Source organism: Stegostoma tigrinum, chromosome 12 (genome assembly GCF_030684315.1).
Source record: "Stegostoma tigrinum isolate sSteTig4 chromosome 12, sSteTig4.hap1, whole genome shotgun sequence".
Lineage (NCBI taxonomy): Eukaryota > Metazoa > Chordata > Chondrichthyes > Orectolobiformes > Stegostomatidae > Stegostoma > Stegostoma tigrinum.
The window spans coordinates 4909741-4935703 of record NC_081365.1 but is presented as its reverse complement, the minus strand read 5'-3'; the positions used below and the strand labels follow the sequence as shown (position 1 = coordinate 4935703).

General features: G+C 45.1%; 1 protein-coding gene across 6 annotated transcripts in view; it reads right to left on the bottom strand.

Annotated features, from left to right (window-relative positions):
* The window catches only part of robo1 (roundabout, axon guidance receptor, homolog 1 (Drosophila)), a 687941-nt gene that overhangs the window by 635336 nt on the left and 26642 nt on the right, over positions 1 to 25963 (bottom strand). For 2 of the 6 annotated variants that reach the window (XM_059650087.1, XM_059650089.1), the window contains exon 1: positions 15417 to 15610. The exons of the other annotated variants lie outside the window; for them this stretch is intronic. The gene's annotated coding sequence lies outside the window, so the exon portion shown is untranslated. Of the gene's footprint in view, positions 1 to 15416; positions 15611 to 25963 lie in introns of those variants that run through there. 6 annotated transcript variants of the gene reach the window in all.

Here is a 25963-nt window from a genome sequence, read left to right as displayed (position 1 = left end):
AAGTGGTGTAGGATGGAGAGAGAAAGACAGAAAATCAGCAAAGTCAGCATGGGGAGAGAAAAATACCAACATACTAGGCAGAGGCATAGGCGTGGATCAAAAATAGAAGTTGCTGGAAAATCTCAGCAGGTCTGGCAGCATCTGTGAAGTGAAGTCAGAATTAATGTTTTGGCTCTAGTGAATCTTCCTAAGAACAGTTCTGAGGAAGGGTCACCGGACACGAAACATTAATTCTGACTTTTCTTCACAGATGCTGCCAGACCTGCTGAGCTTTTCCAGCAACTTTGTTTTTGTTCCTGATTTACAGCATCCGCAGTTTGTTCAGTTTTTATACAGGAATGGACAGTTGGGGGGACAGGGGTCCAGACAGTGTTTCCAAAGTGAAATCCAGCAGAGGGTGAAGGAGTCAGAGAGGGGCAGAAATGAATCAGAGCATGGGTCAGCTATGGTGGGGCATCCATGTTTAGCTGCTTCTGGCAAATAACATCAAAACTACCAGTCTCCTCAAATCCATCCAACACAAGGCAATATTGGAAAACTGTGAAAGGATTAGAGAGGACTACAGTAGGACTGGGGCTGAGGAAGGTCAGAGAGAGAGAGAGAGAGAGAGAGAGAGAGAGAGAGAGAGAGACTGACAGGAGTGTGGAATAACTGTGAAGAATAGATAATAACATCAAATGTATGGCACTGAAACAGGCCAATTGGCCCTTCTGCTCTCTGCTAGTGTTAATGTTCCACCTGAGTCACCTCCCAATCTCACTCCTTTATTCCTTTCTGCCTCATGTGTTTACTCAGCTTCTCCTTAAACACACCATTTCCATTTACCTTAACCACTCCCTGTGGAAACTAATTCCACATTCTCTCTCATCTCTGGATAAAGAGGTTTTAATTCCTGAATTCCCTCTTGGATTTATTAATGATCTTATGTTCATCGTGTTGTTTGCACTCTGAGTAAAAATTGCTTCTCCACAATTATATTGCTGTAATTCATCCCTTGTTTGGTGTACAATGTTTGAAGTTTTATCAGAGGAACTGAATTTCTTTCTATTGCATTGTCGTAAGGAGTTGATAGCAATTGAGCAGGAAAGGTCCTGGATTTATCCCAATGCTGAGTCAGTCAGCCTCAGCAATGGGGGGATTTCAGTTTCCTGGCTTTAGGGAGAGAATTACATCCAATTCCAGAAACAACATCTGTATTTATATAGTACCTTCAATATGGTGATACATCCCAAGATGCTTCATAGCACTACTTCATATCAAAAATCATTCACAGCATGTGAGCATCACTGGCTATATCATCATTTAGTGCCTATCCCTAATTACCCAGAAAGCAGTTAAAAGACAACCACATTGCTGTGGGACTGGAGTCACACATAGGCCAGGCCAGGTGAAGGTGGCAGATTTCCCTCCCTGAAGGACATTAGTGAACCAGATGGGTTTTTTACAACAATCTCTCATTAGAGAAAGATGACCAGTCTTTCTAGGTCAAGTCTAAACTCAAACCTGATCAGTTAACTTTGACTGGTCTGAGCATTGGGCAATGGAGCAGGGAATCACTGTGCCCCAGCTTTAGTTGAGTTCTGCATGAGTATGTGTGTAACTACCCAGCAAGACTGCAAATCCTGAGGCAGTTACACACATACTCATGCAGAACTCAACTAAAGCTGGGGCACAGTGATTCCCTGCTCCATTGCCCAATGCTCTGACCAGTCAAAGTTAACTGATCAGGTTTGAGTTTAGACTTGACCTAGAACCTACCTAGTTGTTTCAAACTGAAGGCCACTCTCACTGAGGCACTGGAGTTGGTTCGTAAGGTCCTCTTTGCCAACAATACCATTGTCCCAAAAAGGAATTAAAACAATTCAACTGCGATGCACCTCACAGTGGAACTGCCTGTCCTCACTTGCTCTCCAGAATAATAAAAGACATAACTCAGTAGAGTAACCAATAAGGGTGCAGCAGCCAAGGGGAGGGGTGATCTGAGATAGAGCCTGCATTGATTCTTTAGAATGGATGAATGGGGTTGTCAGTGTATGCATGAGAGATTGAAATGACAAAATCCAAGACTGTGCTCAGTCGCCCAGTGCCATGGACAGACTCAAACTCCGAGTCAGCACAAAGGAGGTCAGTATTCTGGCCCAGCCTCTCTCCTCCTCCAGCTAGTTCCAGCTTCCTCATAGTTCACACTTCATTCCCGACAATTGTTAAACTGAGCAGAGACTGTCTGATTTATTCTCCGAGAGGGGATTGGGGCTCCCAGGCAGCCTGTCTTGTTGGAAGCAGCCTTGTAAATCTCCAATGAGTATGTTCGCAGGATGTTATTACATGAACATTTGCCATTGATTCAGCTGCTCCGACTCCCATCATTTCCAGCTGTCAGAATTCCCACTTTTTTTTCACCAGACACCGACACGGATTGATGGGAGGTCCGATGCTCAGGGGGGGCTTCTCCCAGACGTACAAGCTGTGTCTGAGAGCCCACAGAGCTTGGCCCTGGCTCAGTGCGACGCATGCTTAACTCAGGGTCTGGAGATTCAGGGTTCAAGCCCCTCTTGGTAAGACAGGCTGACACTTTCAGTGATGCTAGAGTTTCAAACTCTAAACCACATGATCGCCTGTGCTCTGTCAGGTGTTCTCTTCACATTTGACATTGTGTAATTTAATTCAATCAAGACCAATGACCCATCATGCCCCAGTATTTCAATCCCCATCGTCCTCTCATGGGATATGGGCTGCCAGAGAAAGTGGTTGAACCAGCAACATTTAAAAAAAACATTTCGGAAGGTGCACAGATGGAAAGGGTTTGGAGGGATATGGACCAAATGTGGACAACTGGAACTAGTTGAGTGGGCACCCAAGGGCCAAAGGGTCTGCTTCCATGAAGTATTACTCCATGGCTCTTGGCTAAGCAGCACTTATTGCCCATCCTTAATTGCCCAGACGGCAGTTAAGAGACAACCACATCGCATGAGGTCTGGAGTCACATGTAGACCAGACCAGGTAAAGATGGCAGATTTAAAAAGATCAGATGGTGAACATTGTGGTGAACATTAGTCTGCCTGTTCCCTCACAATGTGGTGAATGGCTCCTACAGCCACGGATTTGTCTATGCTTGAGCTCCCTGTTGTGCAGGAGGGGTAATGCCCTTCCCCAGGACAGTGTATGTCCCCAGTGAACACAGACTGCATAACACCATAGACTCTACCACTCACATCACCTTCATTGAGGTCTCACAATGTGGTCTCCTTTACATTGGTGGGCCAAATGAAGGCTGGGTGATCCCACTGTGGGACACCTCTGCTCCGTCTGTAAGAATGGCCCCAACATTCTGCTCAATAAAAACTGACAAGAACTGCAGACGCTGTAAATTAGAAACAGAAGCAGAAACTTCTGGAAAAGCTCAGCAGGTCTGGCAGTATCTGTGAAGAGAAATCAGAGTTAGCACTTCAGGTCCCAACTCACTTGTCATTTCAACGTCCTAATATTTCTAAGCAGACAATATTCTAAGGAAGGAAGTGAAAGATCCTTCTTTTCTGTTCAGCCACGTTTCAGCCTCTAGAACTTAATATTGCACTCCACAGCTTCAGTGTGTGATCTCTGTGTTCCATTTTTCTGGCAATCTCCGTGCTCTCCTGGTAGTGTCTTGTGGGTCTGGTTGGCTTTGCAGTCAGCAGAGTGGGTCCATTTTCTCATTTTCACAGCTAACATTAACACCTACCTTAAATCTGTTTCTCCTCGACCACCACTAAAGCTTTTGCTTTGGACCATGCTCACCACTTATTCTACTTGATCCTTACCCTCACTCTCTATCTGCAGCATAAAAACCCCACCATTTACTAGACCCTTTCAGCTCTGTTTCTCTCTCCATACTTGCTTCCAGACCTGCTCAGATTCTCCACCATTCTCGGTTTGATTCTTCATTGGTAGTTCCGGTGTCAGCCTACAGGTGTCATGTTTTTCAAAGCCTGTTTCCCTTGAAGCATTCATGGGACTCCAGAATGTTCCATATGATTCGAATACCACCATTCAGAAAATCTAAGGCTCACTATGGATTGCTCATTCTGGGCTGAACATAAGATTTAGGAGCAACAGTAGGCCATTCAGTCCCTTGAGCCTGTTCCTCTATTTAATACGATCATGGCTGATCTCGTCTCCATCTTCCTGATCACTCTTCATAACCCTCCAACCCATTACTTATTAAAAATCTGTCTACCCTCTCCTTCAGTTTGCTTAACGTCCCAGCATCTACCGTTCTGTGGGGGAGTGAATTCCACAGGACCAAGACCCTTTGTGAGAAGTAATTACTCCATATCTCGGTTCTGAATATGACCTCTCATTCTCGATTGTCCCACATGAGGAAATATCCTCTCTACGTCTATCTTGCCAATCCCCTTCAGCATCTTATATCGCTCAATTAGATCTCCCCTCATTCTTCTAAACCTCACAGAGCTTCAGCCCAAACAGCTCAATCTCAGTGCTCAATGTTTGTTTCAATGTGATCAAACACTTGCTGACTTAGAGAGCTCCATCTATTTACAGACCAAGTGAATCTGAAAGCATGTTAGTAGATCTACAGTGGACACAGCCCTCTCCAGACACCAACTACAAGCGAAATGTAGGGCATGGGGCATATGATATTACCAAAGATCTCAATGAAGCATTCAACACTGTCATCAAGGTGGCATTCGGTCCCACCCACTTTTTTCAGGACATCTACTGCAGTGGTTGAGTCAACTGCATCAATTTTGAGAGTTTCAGTGACGGATGGTCTCTGAAGTGGAGGCATCATCTCGAAGAAAGACAGCTTTCTCCCTGTTCTCCAGAGTAAAACATATCCTATATCAACTTCACATGGAAACTCAGGATTTGTATATTGTTTATGGGAGTTTGGTCCAAACCGATGCTCAGTAGCAGCAGTGTGTAATATCTACAAGATGCACCGCAGAAATTCACTAAAGATCCTCAGACAGCACCTTCCAAACCCACGACCACTTCCATCTTGGAGAACAATGGCAGCAGATACACGGGAACACCACCAACTCCAAGTTCCCCTCCAAGCCACTCACCATCCTGACTTAGAAATATATTGTCATTCCTTCACCGTCACTGGGTCAGAATCCTGGACTCCCTCCCTGACAGCATGGTGGGTCAAAACACAGCAGGTCAAGATGGCACTATACCACCACTTTCTCAAGAACAACTAGACACAGGCAATTGATGACAGACAGTAACACACACACCTTATGAGTAAATAAAAAAATAAGCATTGAGTCATCCATGTCTCATTCATGACTGCACAAATATTTTGTTGGCTACAATGAGGTTTAACTGAGGGGTAAATATTGAAAAGTACACTGAGGGTGCCCTGAGGCTGTCTCCAAAATTGTGCCCATGTGACCTTTTGCATTCTCTCTTTTTAACGCACAGAAAAGCATTTGTGTTCAGAGTGAAACAGTAACAGCACAGTCCCCAATACGCAGGCTATGAAAGTCAGAGTTAACACAGCTCAGGTCTTTGTTAAATCGACAGCAGAAGACAAAGTGCTCTGAGCAGCTCTGTAATACACAGACAGTAAGAATTCCAGCCAATGCTGGAGTCTGAGATAATGCAGTGTGGAGTTGGATGAACACACCAGGCCAGGCAGCATCATAGGAGCTGGAAAGCTGGCATTTCGGGTCAAAGAGGGTCCCAACCTGAAACATCAATTTTCCTGCTCCTCTGATGCTGCCTGGCTTGCAGTGTTCATCCAGCTCCACACTGTGCTATCTGTAATACAGGTCTCTGCTCTAAGGGCTGTTTGCTGTAGCAGACTAAGATAATCATCGACTGTGGTTGGAAACCATCAATTCAATGAAAGACACTCCTTAGTCTGCCTGAAGTCTGCTGATTTTTCACTGAAGAGAGCTGTCCACGGCCAAGTGTAGACTGGCACATCTCAAGGTCCAGCACTGTGTGCTGAGGGATGCATCAAAGGTGGGGGCAGCTGCTAGAGAAGCACAGTCGCAAAGGGTCGTTGTCCAAGGTCCTTCAGCCCACTGTGGGCTGGAAACGGGATAATCTTAACAACAAAAACAAAAGTTGCTGGAAAAGCTCAGATGGCCCAAAATGTTAACTCTGACTTCTTTCCACCAATGCTGCCAGACTGCTGAGCTTTTCCAGCAATTTCTGTTTCTGATTTACAGCATCTGCTGTTCTTGTCAGTTTTTAACTGGACAAGCTCCTTGGGCTCTACATTTGATAGGGAATTAACGTTTAAATACTAACAGTAATTGTGAGCATGAGAGCAATGAATATTATTAGAAGAAACTAATTTGATTTTGCACATTATGTAAACTATGAACAAGCAAGTGATGCAATTGTATACATTTTCTGACTAAGAAAATACATGCGACTCTCAAATTCCTTCAAGTTCATAAATGAGCAAATCACCAGCGAACAAAATCAAAGTGCCTGCTGTCTTGCAAGAGTTATGGAAAACAATGCTTCCTAAAAGTCATAGAAAGTTTAAAAAATCATAAATTATGCATGGCAAAGCTTCTAATTGCATTGAACTTCACCATCAGTAATGATTAGTGGGACCTGTAACTGGGCCCGACTTAAAGGTGATGAATTATCCAAGAAAATTGTACCTTAACGAGACGATAGGATTGGAGAAAGAATCAAAGATTTCAATATATTCTAAGTGCTGCTTTAGTAATTGACAGGTCTAATAATAACACCGAGGTAGAGTTAATTGTCAGGTTATATATATGGTGGATACTGGATTGGTTAATGAGCCTTTAAACGAATCACAACTGTGTTCCACAAACCTGCAGAGCAATAAATTAACACAGTAAAGTCTAATGGAATGTTTTCTTGAGTGAGAGTGCTGTAGCACATTGTATGACCTGACTGTGCAGTGAAACAGAATTCTACTCTTCCACATTTACTCAAATAAAATATGGATTTTTTGCTTTTAATTAATCAGACAGTCATACAGCACGGAAACAGACCCTTCAGTCCAACCAGTCCAGGGCAAACATAATCCAAAACTGAACTAGTCCCACCTGCCTGCTTCTGGCCCATATCCCTCCAAACATTTCTTATTCATATACCTATCCAAATGTCTTTCAAACATCCGTTATTTCCTAAGGAAGTTCATTCCAAATGCAAACCACCCTCTGTGTAAAAAAAAATCACCTCTCATGTCTTTTTCACACCTCTCACTTCTCACCTTACAAACATGCCCCGTGGCCTTGAAATCCCCCATTCCATTAACTCTATCCATACCCCTCATTATTTTATAAACTTCTATCGTTGTGGTCACCTCTTCACTCACTGCACGTCTCACACTCCACAGATTGAATGGGTTTAGTCTGAATGTAAGATCCTCATCAAGACAAGGAGAATGACTGGCGACATAGTGTTAACATTTATGGAAAGCTGTACCGAGGACTTGGAGAGATGAAGGAATACAACTTTGTGTTGTACTTCAGGAAGAACATTAATCATTGAGGAAACTCTCGGCACCAAATAGAGCCCACCTGTCTGAGAGTAATAAGCACAGAACAGGCCCTTCAGCCCATATAGCCTGTACCATCAAAAATGTACTACTACCTACACTCTAATAGGCTCAATAGAATGACAGAGGTGTTTGACAAGGTTCCTCATGGTAGCAAGGTTAGGTCACACAGAATACAGTGTAGACTAGCTATTTGGAAACAGAACTGGTAGAACATGAAGGAAGACAGAGAGTGGTGGTGGAGGGTTGCTTTTCAGACTGGAGGCTTGTGACCAGTGGTGTGACACAGGATCAGTGCTGGGTTCACTGCTTTTCATCATTTACATAAATGATTTGGATGTGTATATAGCAGGTATGGTTAGTAAGTTTACAGATGACACCAAAATAGGTGTAGTGGATATCAAAGAAGGTTACCTCAGGCTACTACAGGATATTCATCAGATGGGTCAGTGGGCTGAGGAGTGGCAGATGGAGTTTAATTGAAGTAAATGTGAGAAACTGCATTTTGGAAAGACAAAACAGGGCAGGGCTTATATACTTAACGGTTGGGGCCTGGAAGTGTTTCTAAACAAAGAGACCTGGGAGTGCAAGTTCATAATTCCTTGAAAGTGGAGTTGCAGACGGATAGAATCCTAAAGAAGGTGTTTGATACGCTTGCCTTTATTGGTCAGTGCACTGAGTACAGGAGCTAGGAGGGTCATGTTGCAGCTGTACAGGACATTGGTCAGGCCCACTTTTGAAATACTGTGTGCAATTCTGGTCTCCTGTTATAGGAAGGATGTTGTGAAACTTGAAAGGGTTCAGAAAAGATTTACAAGGATGTTGCCAGGGTTGGAGGGTCTGAGTTACAGGGAGAGGCTGGATAAGCTGGGGCTATTTTCCCTGGAGCGTTGGAGACTGAGAGTGACCTTTTGAAAGTTTATAAAAGCATGAAGGGCATGAATAGGGTGAAAAGACCTGGTCATATCCCCAGAGTGGGGCAGTCTGGATCTCGATGGCATAGGTTCAAGGTGAGGGGAAAGATTAAAAAGTGACCTAAGGGGCAACGTTTTCACACAGAAGCTGGTGCATGTATGGAATGAACTGCCAGAGGAAGTGGTGAAGGCTGGTACAATTAAAACATTTAAAAGCAAAAGGATTGGGCATACAAATAAGAAGGGTTCAGAGGGTATGGACCAACTTCTGGTAAATGAGTGTAGATTGACTTAAGATATTGGAATGGACGAGTTGGACTGAAGGGTCTGTTTCAATACTGTACATCTCTAAGACTCTATGACAATGACTGTTTGTTATAAGTAGTCAGACCCCAGTAACGTATAAATAGATAAAAACCACTGGCATTTTTAAAAATGTATTCACTGTATGTGGGCATTCCTGGCTGGGCCAGCATATATGCCCATCCTTAATTTCCCAGAGGGTGGTTAAGAGTGAACCACATTGCTGTGGGTCTGGAGTCACACGTAGGCCAGACCAGGTAAGGATGGCAATTTCCTTCTCTAAAGGACATTAGTGAACCAGATGGGTTTATCCAACATCATGGAGACAGATAACGAGACCAGGGTAGGGACTTTTATGGAGCCCATATGAACAACAAACATGGTGCATGGGTGTGATTCAATTCAATGGGATGGCATCAGTGAAACCAGATGGGTTATATTGACAATTAGTGATTGGTTTCATGGTGTCCATCGCTGCGACTAGTTTTTAATTGCCTTCTTCCTGTCTCCACACAGGCTGACAGACCTGTTGAGTTTCTCCAACAAGTTGTGTTTGATTTAAATCTGTCTCTCTGCATCTAAAATCAACAGGTCTTACTGAGTTAATCATTCCAGATGAAAGGCCACCTATCTGAAATGTTAACTCCTTCTCTCTCTCTCTCTCTCTCTCTCTCTCTCAACATCAGAGAATGCTGAAATTATTAACCATCTGTGGAGGGAGAAACTGAGTCAATGACTCATGACAATGACCTTTCATTAGAACAGCAAGGCCTGCTGAGTACCTTCAGGAATTTGCGATTTTTAGCATCTGCAATACTTTTCTTTTCAAACGTTCCCTATTTGGCCAAACCAATGGGAATCCTGCTGTGTTATTTTAAGGTGTAAGTATTTACTATCATTCCCTTGGGATCGAGGAGCACTTTCTCCCACTTGATCTTGTGGTAGCTAAGCAAAGACTGTTAAAGTAGTTTTCCCCTCCCACTAGAGATCCAGCGGACCTTGTCACTGTATCCTCCAAACAAAGATGGTGGCAGCAAACTCCTGTATATAGTGAGCAATGTCACAGTCAGCCTCAGACCGCAGTATGGTCAGTGGTGAGCATTTACTCATTCAACAAGCAGGATCTCCTGACTCTGACATCAACAGGGTGCTGGTCCCATGGTGCTGTCATTGGGCAAATAATCTGGAACCTAAGCCAACACAGTGACATGGGTCCCAATCCCACTGTGGCTTGTGGTGAAGTTGGAATGTTGTTGAAAGAAAAGGAACCGGTAGAGACCATAAAGACACAAAAACCAAGAATGCTGGAGAAACTCAGCAGGTCTGTGGAGAGAGAGAAACACAGAGCTAACATTCTGAGTTTGGTGACCTTTGTTCAGATCTGTTAGAGACTATATAACCACTGTTAATTGTTGTAAAAACCCATCTGGTTCACTCATGTCCTTTAGAGTCATCCTTACCTGGTCTGGCCTACATGTGACTCCAGGCCCACAGCAATGTGGTTGGCTCCAAAATGGCGCAGAAAACCACTTGGTTTGAGGGTGATTAAGAATAGGCAACAAAAGCTGCCTCTTTGTTTAAAACTGCCTTGTGGGGAGTCGCTGGCCGGCCCAGCATGTATCACCTGACACCCCCCTGCCTTTTAAGAAGGTGGCAGTGAGCTGTTTTCCGAAACTGCTGCTGTCCATTGGAAAAGGAGTTCTCAGTGATATATTTCTCTTCAAAAGATTTGGGGTTTTTAGCTGATTGTAGGAGAAGTATTAATCATGATGCTTGGTTAACTACCAGCGCCCCCCCTCCTAACTCCCTACGCTCTTCATTAAAGTAGAACATGGGAACTTTTATACCCATTCAAACAGGCAGCTGGGCTCTCCTCAGTATAGTGTCTCACCTGAAAAACAGCACTTCAGACATTGCAGCATTCTCTCAAGTCCTGCACTGGTGTGTCAGCCTGGATTCCCATATTCAGGCAGTATGGGGTTTGAACGTGGTATTCTGTGACTCAAATGGCAACTCACTTATGCACCTTATTTTAGAATGGAGGTAAGGACAACCTTCTTCAGACAGGGGGTGGTGAATCTATGGAATTCACTGCCACAGAAGGCTGTGGAGGCCAGATCAATGAGTACATTTAAGACTATGACAGATAGGTTCTTGATTATCAAGGGGATCAAGGGATACGGGGAGAAAGCGGGAGAATGGATTTGAGAAAATTAACTTCCATGAGCAGACACAATGGGCTGAATGGCCTAATTTCTGCTCCTATGTTTTATGGTCACTGAGTCAGGGCTAACATTGTTGGCTTGAACTGTACCTCTGGGTCTAAACTGCCAGCAATCACATGAGGCAGTTAGTTAGAGTGATCAGACAGCCTGGAGGTGGAAGGGTTAAAGAATAAACAAATTGACTGTTCTGAATTGAATTAAATTCACCAGAGGAAGCTCATATTTCCCTCCTGCTGCTTCTGAAAGACTGACGTGTGATTCTGCATGAAAGCAGACAAGAACGCCTGATGTTTTGAAAGATGTGCAAAGTCAAATATTTTAAATACTTTCAGAAGGCAACAGAATTGTAAATTGTAAAGAAATAACCTCAAGGGCTCAGGAGAAACATAAAAGTGATGTGGCCTTCTAAAGGCCCAGGTTTGGGAGACCATCAAGAAACAGAGGCAGTCTGTGAGGGAAGTCAGTGAGGGAAGGGACTCCATTAACCCCAATTAGTGCAGGGATTGAGAGGCTCACCCACAATATGGGCAAGATCCTAAATCTTAGAACATAGAACAATACAGCGCAGAGCAGGCCCTTCGGTCCTCGATGTTGCGTCAACCTGTGAACTAATCTAAGCCCCTCCCCCTACACTATCCCATTAGCATCCATATGCTGAGCTAAGGACTGTTTAAATGCCCCTCATGTGGCTGAGTTAACTACATTGGCAGGGTGTTCCACGCCCTTATCACTCTCTGAGTAAAGAACCTGCCTCTGACATCTATCTTAAATCTATCACTCCTCAATTTGTAGCTATGCCCCCTTGTACAAGCCGACATCATCATCCCAGGAAAAAGACTCTCACTGTCCACCCTATCTAATCCTCTGATCATCTTGTATGTCTCTATTAAATCCCATCTTAGCCTCCTTCTCTCCAATGAGAACAGACCCAAGTCCCTCAGCCTTTCTTCATAGGGTCTGCGCTCCAGACCAGGCAACATCCTGGTAAATCTTATCTGCACCTTTTCCAATGCTTCCACATCCTTCCTGTAATGGGGCGACCAGAACTGCATGCAATATTCTAAGTGAGGCCGCACTAGCGTTTTGTACAGTTGCAGCATGACATCACAGCTCCGGAACTCAATCCTTCGACCAATAAAACCTAACACACCGTAAGCCTTCTTAACAGCACTATCAACCTGGGTGGCAACTTTCAGGGATCTATGTACATGGACCTCTGCACATCCAAACTACCAAGACTCTTTCCATTGACCCGGTATTCTGCCTCCCTATTATTCCTCCCAAAGTGAATCACCTCACATTTATCTGCATCGAACTCCATTTGCCACCTATTGGCCCAATTCTGCAGTTTATCCAAGTCTCCCTGCAACTTGCAACATTCTTCCACACTGTCCACCACTCCACCGACTTTAGTGTCATCTGCAAACTTACTACCCCATCCACCTATGCCTGCGTCCAACATCAGTGGTCCCAAAACAGATCCTTGAGGCACACCACTAGTAAAGGGGCTCCAGGCTGAATATTTTCCATCAACCACCACTTGTTGCCTTCTTACAGAAAGCCAGTTTCTAATCCAAACTGCTAAATTTCCCTCAATCCCATGCCTCCGCATTTTCTCCAATAGCCTACCATGTGGAGCCTTATCAAAGGCTTTACTGAAGTCCATGTACACCACGTCAACTGCCCTTCCCTCATCCACATGCTTGGTCACCTTCTCAAAAAACTCAATGAAGTTTGTGAGACACGACCTGCCCTTGACAAATCCATGCTAACTATCTCCAATCAAATTGTTGCTTCCGAGATGATTATAAATCCTATCTCTTATAATTCTTTCCAAAACTTTTCCTGCAACAGACGTAAGGCTCACAGATCTACAATTACCTGCGCCATCCCTACTGCCCTTCTTGAACAAGGGCACAACATTTGCAATCCTCCAGTCCTCTGGTACTAAACCTGTAGACAATGATGACTCAAAGATCAAGGGCAAAGGCTCCGCCACTGCCTCCCTAGCTTCCCAGAGAATCCTCGGAAAAATCCAATCAGGCCTAGGGGATTTATCTACCTTCACACCTTCCAGAATTGATAACACCTCTTCCTTAGCAACCTCAATCCTTTCAAGTCTAATAGCCCGTAACTCAGTCTTCTCCTCTACAATATAATCACAAGGTTCCCAACTCCAATACAAGGTTGCTGTCTCCCTGACAAGGGTCATGCCTTCAGGACAGGATTTGCTGAATGAGGCAAGGAGTGGGAAGAGAGGCAGTGACATGGTAGTCGTGTCAACTAGAGACGGACGGGGATGGAAAATGAGTCCAAAACCCCTCATTGCAGCTAGTAGAATTTAAATTCAATAGAATTTGAAATTTATAAAAATGCCGGCTCAGCATTATTGTTGTAATGACCCAACTAGCTCGCTAATGTCCTTTAGGGAAGGAAACTACCATTCTTACCTGATCTGGCCTATGTGCGATTCCAGACCCACAGCATTATGGTTGACCCTTAGCCCCTGATAGAGCCAAGCAAGACACTCAGTTCAAGGGCAATTAGGGATGGACAAGAACTGACAGTGTCACCCACATCACAATAAAGGCAAAGATAGTTTTTACTGTGCTGCGTAAAACAACAAAAAGGGAACTTGCATTTATACAGCTCCTTTTGTGACCACTAGATGTTCACAATGAGGTACACTTGTTCCTTTTCCACCCTCTCTCCTCTCAGCTGCTTCAATCTCCAGCCATTTCCAATTCTCCCCAGTCCCCCAGGGAATTAGAAACATAGAAACTAGGAGCAGGATTCGGGTCATTGGGAAGCTATGGAATAAAACACATGTTGGCATGGCATTCCCATACAGCATGGCATCATCAGTGGCTGCCTGATGATTTAATTTAACCTCATCATTATGAGCGTATTAATTATTAAGTTCTAGCGTGAGGAAGACAAATTGTCACTGGGGACATGGGGAGAATATTGAGGCTTGCAGTTAAATGATCATTTGGAAACATTTTAAAATGCAGTGGGTTATGTGGATAAACATTGTTCCAGTATTCACACCATAATATCCCAGAGAAGCGCAGCTCAGTGTCTGGTTTTATATCTTAAACCTGAGGGCTAAGTGATGAAGATCAGTCAGGATACGAGGAAATTTCATTCCTCTTCAAATACACTGCAAGGTTTTGGATAATGACTTGCAAGAGAAGCGGAGATCAGGTTTCAACATCCAGAGCACAGTTTGAAACAGCATCATTTTTCACAATTTGAAATCTACACCAATGACTGACCACAGCGAACCACAGAAGAAATATATCTGAGGATAATAATCAAACTGCAGACAACTCTGCTCAGACAACACACTGCATTTAACTTCAATTCTCATCATTAATAAATCAGGGAGACAGTCACAGAATTTATAAAACACCAGTTGGGCCTCAGCTGGAAGATGAGGCTATTGTCTCTGTATAATGACTATGTCCAGTTGATCATCTGTTACTCTCACTCAGCACAACGTGCAACTCTCGGGGCAGGGACAGCACAGGGTTAGACACAGACTAAAGCTCTCTCTACTCTGTCGCCAACAAACACTCCCAGGACAGGGACGGCACAAGGTTAGATACAGAGTAAAGCTCTCTCTACACTGTCCCCATCAAACACTCCGAGGACAGGGACAGCACGGGATTAGATACAGAGTAAAATTCCTGCATCACTTTTTCCATTTTAAAAGCTTTTCCCAATGAGACGTTTTGTGTTGAGGTTCTGCCCAGCTGGAAGTGGATTGATGAGGTTTCTAAATCAATGCAGATTTGCTCTGTCACTATCGACGGACATTCCCCACTGTTTGAGATTGACAACTGAGGAGAGAGAGCGGCGCCTTAGTGTGTGATTGGCTCAGTCTCACTTTAATCAAACAGCCCCTTTCCCCCTGATTTCAGAGGTGATTCTGAAAGGACTCAGTGAAACCCTTCAAAGAAAATAATAAAAAGCACTGCATTTTTTTCTCGACCCAACTTCCCAATGGCTTGTCTCCAAGGAATTTCAGCCTTTCATTTCCCTGAAGCTCGTGGCCAGTCCGGGAAGGTTAATGGCCTCATTCCTTGTCAGGGATCCAGTGAGTTCCTGGGGATTTGATTTAAAACAAAAGGCAAAAACAAAGAAAGAGAAATAACAAACAGACTGTGATCAGCCCAAATCCCTACACTGGCTTTTGTGTGGATGTGGAAACATTGTTTTCCAGCCCACTTTACTATGGCAACAGAGACATTGTTCTTAAGACTCAGGAGTCTAATTACAGTGCGTTAGATGTGGCATATTGAGGAAGAACGTGTCACTTAAAGGAATAAATATACTAGTTACCCCTGCTGTTGCTAACAAACAATGAGATCAAGCATCTGCTTGTCAGCTCCAGGCAGCATCTTGAGCTGAAATGTAGCAGGAAGGATTTGCCGGGCCACGGTAAGCGAGCTGGAGACTGACACTAACCATATTGCCCTTTGAGAACGCCAAGGCAGACTCGAAGGGCTCAGCCGTCTCCTTCTCCTGCTTCAGGATCCACTTTTCAATCGATCCTTTGAAATGCAGTGTTCAGCAGTTGCACAACGCAAAAGTTCTCGCCTGCATGCCTCTCCTTACAGTCCTATTTGTTCTCAGAGTGTAGCTCAGGAACAGGCTGTAAAGGACAGGGGGTCCACAACACCCTCCCTGCCCAGACTCAGAGCAGCACTGAAAACGCTGTGGGACCCAGCCAAATAAAGATCCTCCTCCCCTCCAGCCTGTCTCCTTATCATCTCGGGAAAGCTAATTCAGTCCAGCGAGACAGAATGAGAAAGCAACAGAAACAGGAAGGCAGCTACACGTGTACATACACAGATTTCAAGACCAAACCATATTCAGCTGCTTCATCAAAGACCTTCCCTCCACCATAAGGTCAGAAGTGGGGATGTTTGCCAATGATTGCACAGTGTTCAGTACCAATCGTGGCTCCACAGATTCCGAAGCAGTCCGTGTTCAAATGCAACAAGTTCTGGACAATATCCAGGTTTGGGCTGACAAGTGGCAAGTGACATTCATGCCACACAAATGCCAGGCTATGACCATCACCAATAGCAGACAATCTAACCCCTTGACTTTCAATGGTGTTACCATCACTGAATCCCTCACTATCAACATCCTGGGGGTTATCATTGACCACAAACTCAACTGGACTCACCACATAAACACAGTGGCTACAAGAGCAGGCCAGAAGCTGGGAATACTGCAGCAAGTAACTCAGCTGCTGACTCCAATTCACCATCTACAAGGCACAAGTCAGGAGTGTGATGGAATACTCCCCACTTGCCTGGATGGGTGCAGCCCCAACAACACTCAAGAGGCTTGACACCATCCAGGGCAAAGCAGCCGCTTGATTGGCACCACATGCACAAGCATCCATTCCCTCCATCACTGACGCTCAGTAGCAGCAGTGTGTACTATCGACAAGATGCACTGCAGGAATTCACCAAAGATCCTCGGGCAGCACCTTCCAAACCCACGGCCACTTCCATCTAGAAGGACAAGGGCAGCAGATACATGGGAACACCGCCCCCTGCAAGTTCCACTCCAAGTCACTCACAATCTTGACCTGGAAATATATCACCATTCCTTCAGTGTCACTAGGTCAGAATCCTGGAATTCCCTCTCAAATCATTCTGGGTGCACCTACACACAAAGCACTGAAGCAGTTCAAGAAGAGAACTCGTTGCATTCATCTCCAGGGTAGATAGGGATAGACAATAAACGTTCACCCTTTCTCAGAAAAATCCACATCCCAACAGAAAATAACCTTAAAAAGATACAATGGCACAATGGCAGATGGGAAGGTACACACAGAGAACACAGTGAGTGAAATAGCAGGAGAATAAGAGAAAGGCACAGATGGTCTGATTCAGGTTGTGAGACAGAGAAAGAGAGACATTTACCAGAGGCAGCATAAATGAGAAGGAAAGAAAGAGACAGACTGACAGACAGGCACATATACATACACAGACACGAACACACACGCATACGCACACACACACATATACAGATACATAATTACAGACACACACACACACACGCACACATACACAGAGATAATGGGAACTGCAGATGCTGGAGAATCCAAGATAACAAAGTGTGGAGCTGGATGAACACAGCAGGCCAAGCAGCATCTCAGGAGCACAAAAGCCAATGTTTCGGGCCTAGACCTTTCATCAACATACATACACAGATGCTCACATACACACATACACACTGATGCACATACACAGTTGCGTACACACACACAGACACACACACACATGCACACACACACATACACACACAGATGCATACACAGACATGCAGACAGATGTGCACACAGAGACACACACATACACACATGCAGATGCTCACACACAGAAACACACACACAAACACACAGATGCATACACATGCACCGACACACACACAGATGTGTGCACAGAGACACTCACATATGCACATGCACAGGCTCACAGACACAGAAACACACACATACACACACGCAAATGCTCACACACCGTCACACACACACATACACACATGCAGATGCTCACACACAAGCACAGAAACACACACACGCAGATGCTCACACACAGACACACACACATACACACACGTAGATGTTCTCACACACACGTAGATGCTGTCTCACACACACGCACACATACACACACGTAGATGCTCACATGCAGACTCAGACACACACACACACACATATATACATGCAGATGCTCATATACACAGACAGCAAAAAGCAGAGAATGAAAAAGAGAGAGAGGCTGAGTGACAGAGAAGGACTTCAGGCGAGAAAGAGAAACAATTAGAAGAACTGACAATTTTTAATTGTATTTCAGTCAGGGATCAATATGTTGGGATGCTGCCCTGATATAATATTCGGGAATTTGGAAGTAAACCTAAACAGGTGTTTGCTACAAAGATATGAAAATAGTAACACTGTAACAGTGAATATGAATGAAAGGGCAGCGGGAAGCGGATTGTGGGGATAATAGATCCTTTATCCAGACGTTAAAGCAGCTTTTCTCATGATACTTACACGAGGTTTCAACATGACAGTGAAGGGACAGCTCAAAGCTTGCATCTCATTTCACCCAAACAATGCCATCAGTCAAATCCCCTGCCATCCTGTTCTCACTCTCTCTTCTCCCATTACGTTCTCTCCCTTCACTCTTTCTCCTATATTGCTTCCTGTTTTGTTTCCCCGAACACTCCCTTATTCCCTTTTTCTGTCTCCCTCACTCACTCCAGTTCTCTCTTTCTCCCCCATTTTTCTCCTGTTTGCTCTCTCTTGTGTCGTTTCCTTTCTCTTCTTTTGCTGATCTCTCTCTTGTTTGCTTTTCCTCTCCTGTCCTGTCTCTCTCTCTCAAGTCCACTCACCCTCCAGTTTTCTATTTCTCACTCGCTGTTCCCTGACTTCGCTTGCTCTCTTCTGTACATTCCAGCTGGCTCATACTCCCTCTCTTTTTCACTCGAGCTTTAGTGTTCTTGTTCTCACTCACTTAATGTCTCCTAAACTCTCTCCAGCCCTCACTTTCCTTTCTGATAGACATGATTTGGAGCAATATCTCTCTCATTCCACATACTCTGTCATTCACCTCGGTCTTATGTACTCTGTCTGTCTCAGTCTCACATCTTTTTTAAACTTTATTCATTCCTGAGCTGTGGGCACCATTAATTAGGCCAGCTGGTCGGATACTCAGAGCTGAAGGGGTCAAGAGAAATGGGACATAGCAGGAACAAGGGACTGTGTTGGATGAACAGCCGTGATCATATTGAATGTTGGCGCAGCCTCAAAAGGCCGAATAGCCTACTCCTGTTCCTAATTTCTGTTTTTCTGTGTAAGTTTCAGTCTTGTCCATCCTCTGTCGAGCTGGTAAAGTGGCAGTGAGGGACCATCTTGAAATGCTGCAGTGCCTGGGGAGCAGATACATCCATAAAACCAGCAGGGAGAGAATTCCAGGATTTTGAAGGAACAACAATATATTTCCAAGCCAGGATGGTGAGTGGTTCGGAGGGGAAAATGGCAGTGGTATTCCTCCATATGTGCCAGCCTTGTCCTTCTAGGCGGAAGTGGTCGTGGGTTTGGAAGGTGCTGTCTGAGGATCTTTGGTGAATTTCTGCAGATCAGACACACTGCTGCTACTGAGCATTGGAGGTGGAGGGAGTGGATGAAGGAACTAGCTTCTAACATTTTTTCTGACAGATGCTAAGCAACTAGACCTGTAGTTTTCTCGTTTCTGTCTCCCCGCTCCTTTTGAATAAAGGAGTTACTTTTTCCATTTTCTAATCAAATGGAACTCTCCCCCAACGTAGGGCATTTTGGAAAATTAAAGCCAACTACGTCACAAGTCACTGAACTTTCTCTTTTACTCACTCATGTCTGTATAAAAAAATTGCATTTACACAGCAACTTCCATGATTCAGGATACTGAAGCACTTCACAGCTGCTGAAATAATTTCTGAAGTGTGACAATGCAGGAAATTTGGCAGTTGATATTCACACAGGCAGATAACACAACTATCACACGGATAATAGGTTCCTGGGAATCACTGTCTATCAGGACAGCATTTGGCAAACTTTCTTCTGCTGTGTCTTCAAACAATTGCCACCAGATTGTTTACACTGAGCCAAGAGGCCAGAGAAGAGCTTAGGTTAACGTCTCAAAGCATAACAGCATCCCCAAGAGTAAAGCATTCCCCTGGGAACAGCATTGGGGTGTCATTCCAGGTTTACATTGCTCAAGTCCTCGAGAGAGACTAAACTCCAAAACCTGCTAACCCAGAAGTAATCTTTCCTCATTGGGCACTGTGCCCGACCTGGTCAATTTCCCTCTGGGCACAGGGTCCCATCCTGGTCAATTTCCCTCTGGACACTGGGTCCTGTCCTGGTCAACCTCCCTCTGGACACTGAGACCCGTCCTGGTCAATCTCCCCCTGGACACTGGGTCCTGTCCGGGTCAATCTCCCCCTGAACACTGGGTCCTGTCCGGGTCAATCTCCCTCTGGACACAATGATCAACCTGGTCAATCTCCCCCTGGACACTGGGTCCTGTCCGGGTCAATCTCCCTCTGGACACTGGGTCCTGTCCTGGTCAATCTCCCTCTGGACACTGGGTCCTGTCCTGGTCAATCTCCCTCTGGACATTGGGCCCCATCCTGGTCAATTTCCCTCTGGGCACAGGGTCCCATCCTGGTCAATTTCCCTCTGGACACTGGGTCCTGTCCTGGTCAACCTCCCTCTGGACACTGAGACCCGTCCTGGTCAATCTCCCCCTGGACACTGGGTCCTGTCCGGGTCAATCTCCCTCTGGACACAATGATCAACCTGGTCAATCTCCCCCTGGACACTGGGTCCTGTCCTGGTCAATCTCCCTCTGGACACTGGGTCCTGTCCTGGTCAATCTCCCTCTGGACATTGGGCCCCGTCCTGGTCAATCTCTCTCTGGACACTGGGTCCTATCCTGGTCAATCTCCCTCTGGACATTGGGCCCCGTCCTGGTCAATCTCCCTCTGGACACTGGGTCCTGTCCGGGTCAATCTCCCTCTGGACACTGGGTCCTGTCCTGGTCAATCTCCCTCTGGACACTGGGTCCTGTCCTGGTCAATCTCCCTCTGGACATTGGGCCCCATCCTGGTCAATTTCCCTCTGGGCACAGGGTCCCATCCTGGTCAATTTCCCTCTGGACACTGGGTCCTGTCCTGGTCAACCTCCCTCTGGACACTGAGACCCGTCCTGGTCAAACTCCCCCTGGACACTGGGTCCTGTCCTGGTCAATCTCCCTCTGGACACTGGGTCCTGTCCTGGTCAATCTCCCTCTGGACATTGGGCCCCGTCCTGGTCAATCTCACTCTGGACACTGGGTCCTGTCCTGGTCAACCTCCCTCTGGACATTGGGCCCCGTCCTGGTCAATCTCCCCCTGGACACTGGGTCCTGTCCTGGTCAACGTCCCTGCGGGCAGTGTCCAGTGTTGGTGGATGAAGCATGAAGAATGATCTCCGATGTTTGGAATTCTGGGTGATGAAGAAAGCTCAGAGAGAACTGACCTCCCAGAGTGTGATATTTGACATTTGACCTTGGAGGAATGTCAAACACTAAGTGGTGGGAGGGGATTTTACCTGAAATTCCACTTTAATTTGTGAGAACAGGGCAAAGAAACATGATAATTTAAAATTGAAAAAAAGATGATTTTTTGACTGAAATCAGGAAATTCTACATTCTGTAGAAAGGGAGCAGCTTGAGTACTGGACATTTTGGGCTAAGACCCCAGCCCTGATGAAGGGACCAGGCCCTAAACATTGACCCTCCTGACCCTCTGATGCTGCCTGGCCTGCTGTGTTCCTCCAGCTGGACTCTGACTCCCAGCATCTGCAGCTCTCAGTATTGCTGAGTACTGCACTTTCTAACAGACTGGTACAAGCAAGGAATTTTGAAGAGATGATTTGTAATAGTTTCAGAGTGGCATTAATTAACCTGATGGCTTTTCATCTCTTGCAAACCCTTGGCTGGTAATCTTATCCCCCATCAGTCTCATTCTTCAATTACTTCTTTAATCGTTGTTGGGGAGCCGCTGAGATACATGCGTGGTCAGTGGGCCAGAATATTTCTCGTACATTGCGTAGATTTGACTGGCCAATTAAAAGCAATAGAAGTGCAGATGCACTAAATCAGAAATTGCTGGAAAAGCTCAGCAGGTCTGACAACATCTGTGGAAAGAAGACAGAGTTAATGTTTCAATCGAGTGATCTGTCCTCAGAACTCAATAGATTTGACTGGCCGTTTGACCCAGTCGGTGAGCCATTTTGGCTGGATCCTGTTGGAGGTGTAAAGGCCCTGTGGTAGTTTCAGGTTGTGAGATTCGACTCCTTAGCACCAGGTTGACCAAGCCGACATGTCAATGTGAGGATGAAAGCCTGACCTCACTATTACCTGAGGACCTCTCTCACTCCAAAGCCTATACTGAGCTGTCCACTCTCGCAATGTCTCAAGAGGCCACAGGGTCCTATCATTCCCATTAGCATCGAGGAAAGCCCATTGCCACTTTCTCAAGGAGCAGGTAGGGTCAGGCTGGTGACACTGATGAGTGATAAAAATGCAAAATAAAAGTGAGAAAAATGTCACAGGAGGAGAACAGGCTGCATCATGAGCCCTTTGTGCAAAAGCAGAATGGTGTGGAATGGTGAGGGAGACATTAATAAGGCTGATCGATTTTCATTGATTAAGGAGGCAGTCCAGCATTTTCACTTATGACTTCTAAATCATCCCAAGCTCCTGTGTCATTCAGATGCTCGATAAGTCAACACAGCCAGGCTAAACTCCCAGTAACTCCATCCACAGGCACAAATCATCAAATCATTCGAACACAATCATTCAGAGCACCTACTGACACAGCCAACGAATTAGTCAGCAAGGTCTGTTTACACATGGTAACCACATGTAAATAGGCACTTCCTGCGGTCGATTAGAGGTTAATTACTGTTGGTCAGGGAATTCAGCAAATTAGCAGCTGCTCCTGAATTGCTGGTATCAGGTCAGTGGAGACCAGGCAGGTAATGCTTCATTTTACTTCATTTTTGACATTGATTCTTCAAAGAATGATGATCAGATGGGAGATGCACGTCTTGTATAATATTTTTAATTCATTGATGGAGCATGGGCGTCACTGCCTGGGCTCAGCATTTATTGCCCATCCCTACTTGCCCCTTGAGAAGACGGTGGTGAGCTGCCTTCTTGAAACACTGCAGTCCATGTGATGTAGGTAGCTAGGGAAGGAATTCCATGATTCTGACCCAGCGACAGTGAAGGAACAGCAATATATTCCCAAGTCAGAATGACGAGTGGCTTGGAGGGGAACTTGCAGGGGGTGATCTTCCTATGTATCTGCTGCCCTTGTCGTTCTAGATAGAAGTGGTTGTGGGTTTGGAAGCATCAATATTTTGAGTCTATATCCCAGAAACAGACTAGTTAGCCCAAATAACTTCATCTCACTCTATCAACATATCCATCTCTTCTTCTGTTCCTCATGTCAATGGTGAAGTGCTGTTTGCCTCAGTGACTTTCACAGGCAACTGCCTCATTCTCACTACTCCTTGGAAGAGGTCATGTGACAAAGTGACATGTGTGCTTACCTCTGGGTTCAAGTCCCACTCCAGGACTTGTTGAATCACAGACTGAGTGTTCATTCCATGCTTCAATGGGCCATTTATCAACCCAGGAATCCTTCCACTACATCCTCACTGCTCTTCACAGAGAATAATAACGTGTCGAATCATGCATAAAAATAAATCATCCTTCACAAGTAAAGGTATTAATATTGATTGGATTGTTAGTAACCTTCATATATTTATGGTTTAGTCTTTTAGACGTAGAAGCTAAGAGCAGGAGTGGGCCATTTGGCCCTTCGAGCCTGCTTTGCCATTCAATACAATCATGGTTGATCCTCTATCTCAATACCACATTCCCATTTTATCTCCAATCATTCTTGTCTTTAAAATATAAAAACATGTCGACCTTCTTCAGGGAAGTGGCCTTCAGAGCCTTCTGTAGTAAAGTGTTTCACAGGTTCATCACCCTCTGAGTAAGGAAATCTTTCCTTATCTCAATCCAGAATGGTCTTCTCTGAGACTATGGGCCCTGGTTCTAGACTCCACACTGAAGGGAAACATCTTCCCAGCATTTAATCTGACCAGCCCGGTCACAGTTTAAAATTTGTGCATTAATACGCAAAGTGCAATGTATTATTCAGTGTCAGTGTTGCAATGTCCCATTAAACACTAAGTCTTTTAGTCTGTTCAGTCATGGGATAGGAATGTTGCTGGGCCAACAATGATTGCCCACAGGATTCAGAAGAGTCAACCACAATGCTGTGGGTCTGGAGTCACATGTAGACCAGACCAGGTAAGGGTGGCAGACATCATTTCCTACTGGGCATGAGCAAATCAGAGGGACTTTAACGAAAAAAACTGAAGAACTACAGACGCTGGAAATCAGAAACAAAACTGAAATTGCTGGAGAAACTCAGCGGGTCTGGTGGCATCTGTGGAAACAGAAATTGAGATAATGTTTCAGCTCCAGTGACTGTTCTTCAGAGCAGAGCCTCCTATACTCTGTTTGTTACAGATCACAAAGTGGTTTTCACTTCCAGTTTACACCTCTGTAAACACCTCCAACACATGACCCTCTCCCACAGACTCGTGTACCCCAAGTATGCACACACAAGCTCGCCTAGTATTCATTTGGGCCTAATCTGGGGAACTTCTCAAGGTGCATTTATCCCTTAATCAATGCTACTTAAAAAAAAGTGCATCTGGTTGATATCACAGTGCTGTCTGAGGGAGCATGCTCTGCAGAAATTCGCCATTGCCTTTCCGACAACAACATCATACAGTACTTCACTCATTGGAAAACCTTTTCGGATACTGCAAAAGGTGCTATATAAATGCAAAGTAATTCCCTCTCTACCGAACATGGTCACAGGTGAAATAAATGATGTTGTCCATTAACAGTATCTCGCTCCACACTGACCCCAGGATCATTCTATCACCCTGGTTCTCAGAGTCTGGGGCTGGGCTGGGTTTGTTGAGCATGAGCTATTTCATTTGAAGTTGCACCAACACTTGTATTGCTCACGCTAAATACAGCAGAAGATGTGGCGGCTGCCTTGAACTGCTCGTCCTGCCCGGTCAGAAACCACGGAACATCACACTGTCACATCACAAGCTCCTGTCCATCTGCAGCCCACGGCTCTGCCCGTGCCTTTGGCACGGTGAGATCTTCCAATCAAATCATGGTGTGAAAGCTGGTACAGAGACAAGAAGGAAGGTTTTCCTCACAGATCAGGGAACACCAGGGTAGAGGCCATAAAAGTGGAAGAAATAGGGACCAGTGTAGGCCATTCGGCCCCTCAAGTCTGTTCCATCATTCAATTGTTTCAAGGCTGATCCTCACTTCCATTTTCCTGCCCTCCCCCCCACAACCTTTGATTCCCTGTCTGGCCAAGAATCTATCTCAGCCTTAAATATACTCAAAGACTCTGCCCCCACAGCTCTTTGTGGCAACAAGTTCTAAAGACTCGCAGCCCTCTGAGAGAGGAAATTCCTCCCCACCTCAGGTGGAAAATAGTTAGCTACGTATGTTGGCAAACACAGCAGTAAGGAAACAGCACTGGCAGAGCTCCTGAATGATAAGACGAAAGGGTTATGCAGATGTGGACAGAAACAGGTAACTGTATGAACAAGCGATAGTATGAACTGCCGATGCTGGAGAATCTGAGATAACAAGGTGTAGAGCTGGATGAACACAGCAGGCCAAGCAGCATCAGAGGAGCAGGAAAGCTGATGTTTAGGCCCAGGCCCTTCTTCAGAAATGGGGGAAGGCAAAGGGGTTCTGAAATAAATAGGGAGAGAGGGGGAGGCAGATAGAAGATGGATAAAGGAGAAGATAGGTGGAGAGGAGACAGACAGGTCAAAGAGGTGGAGTTGAAGCCAGTGTTCATCTTGCTCTACATCCTATAACTGTAAGAACATCTTTGCTCAGACTAGGTAATGTCAGGTCAAGGTAAGGAGACAATCGAAAGATTGCCTGACGAGTAGTGCTGTCTTATTAGCAACTAGTTCTTGACAACCAGCAGCAATAATAACCAGAAATAGCTGACAGGAAGGACACAGATTGATACTAGGATGCTGGGCTTGTTTAGAGAAGATTAACTGTAATGATATGAGGAAGGAGCAATTTCAGTTCTGTGCAGAAATTGGAGAGATTGGAATTGTTCCACTCATAGTCAGTAATCAGAGAACGTAGATTTAGGATTACATGCAAAAGAACTAGTGGTGGAATTGGAGAATTTTTTAAAAGTATCAGAGATAATGGGAACTGCAGACGCTGGAGAATCCGAGATAACAAGGTGTGGAGCTGGATGAACCCAGCAGGATAAGCAGCATCTCGGCAGCAATGCTGCTTGGCCTGCTGTGTTCA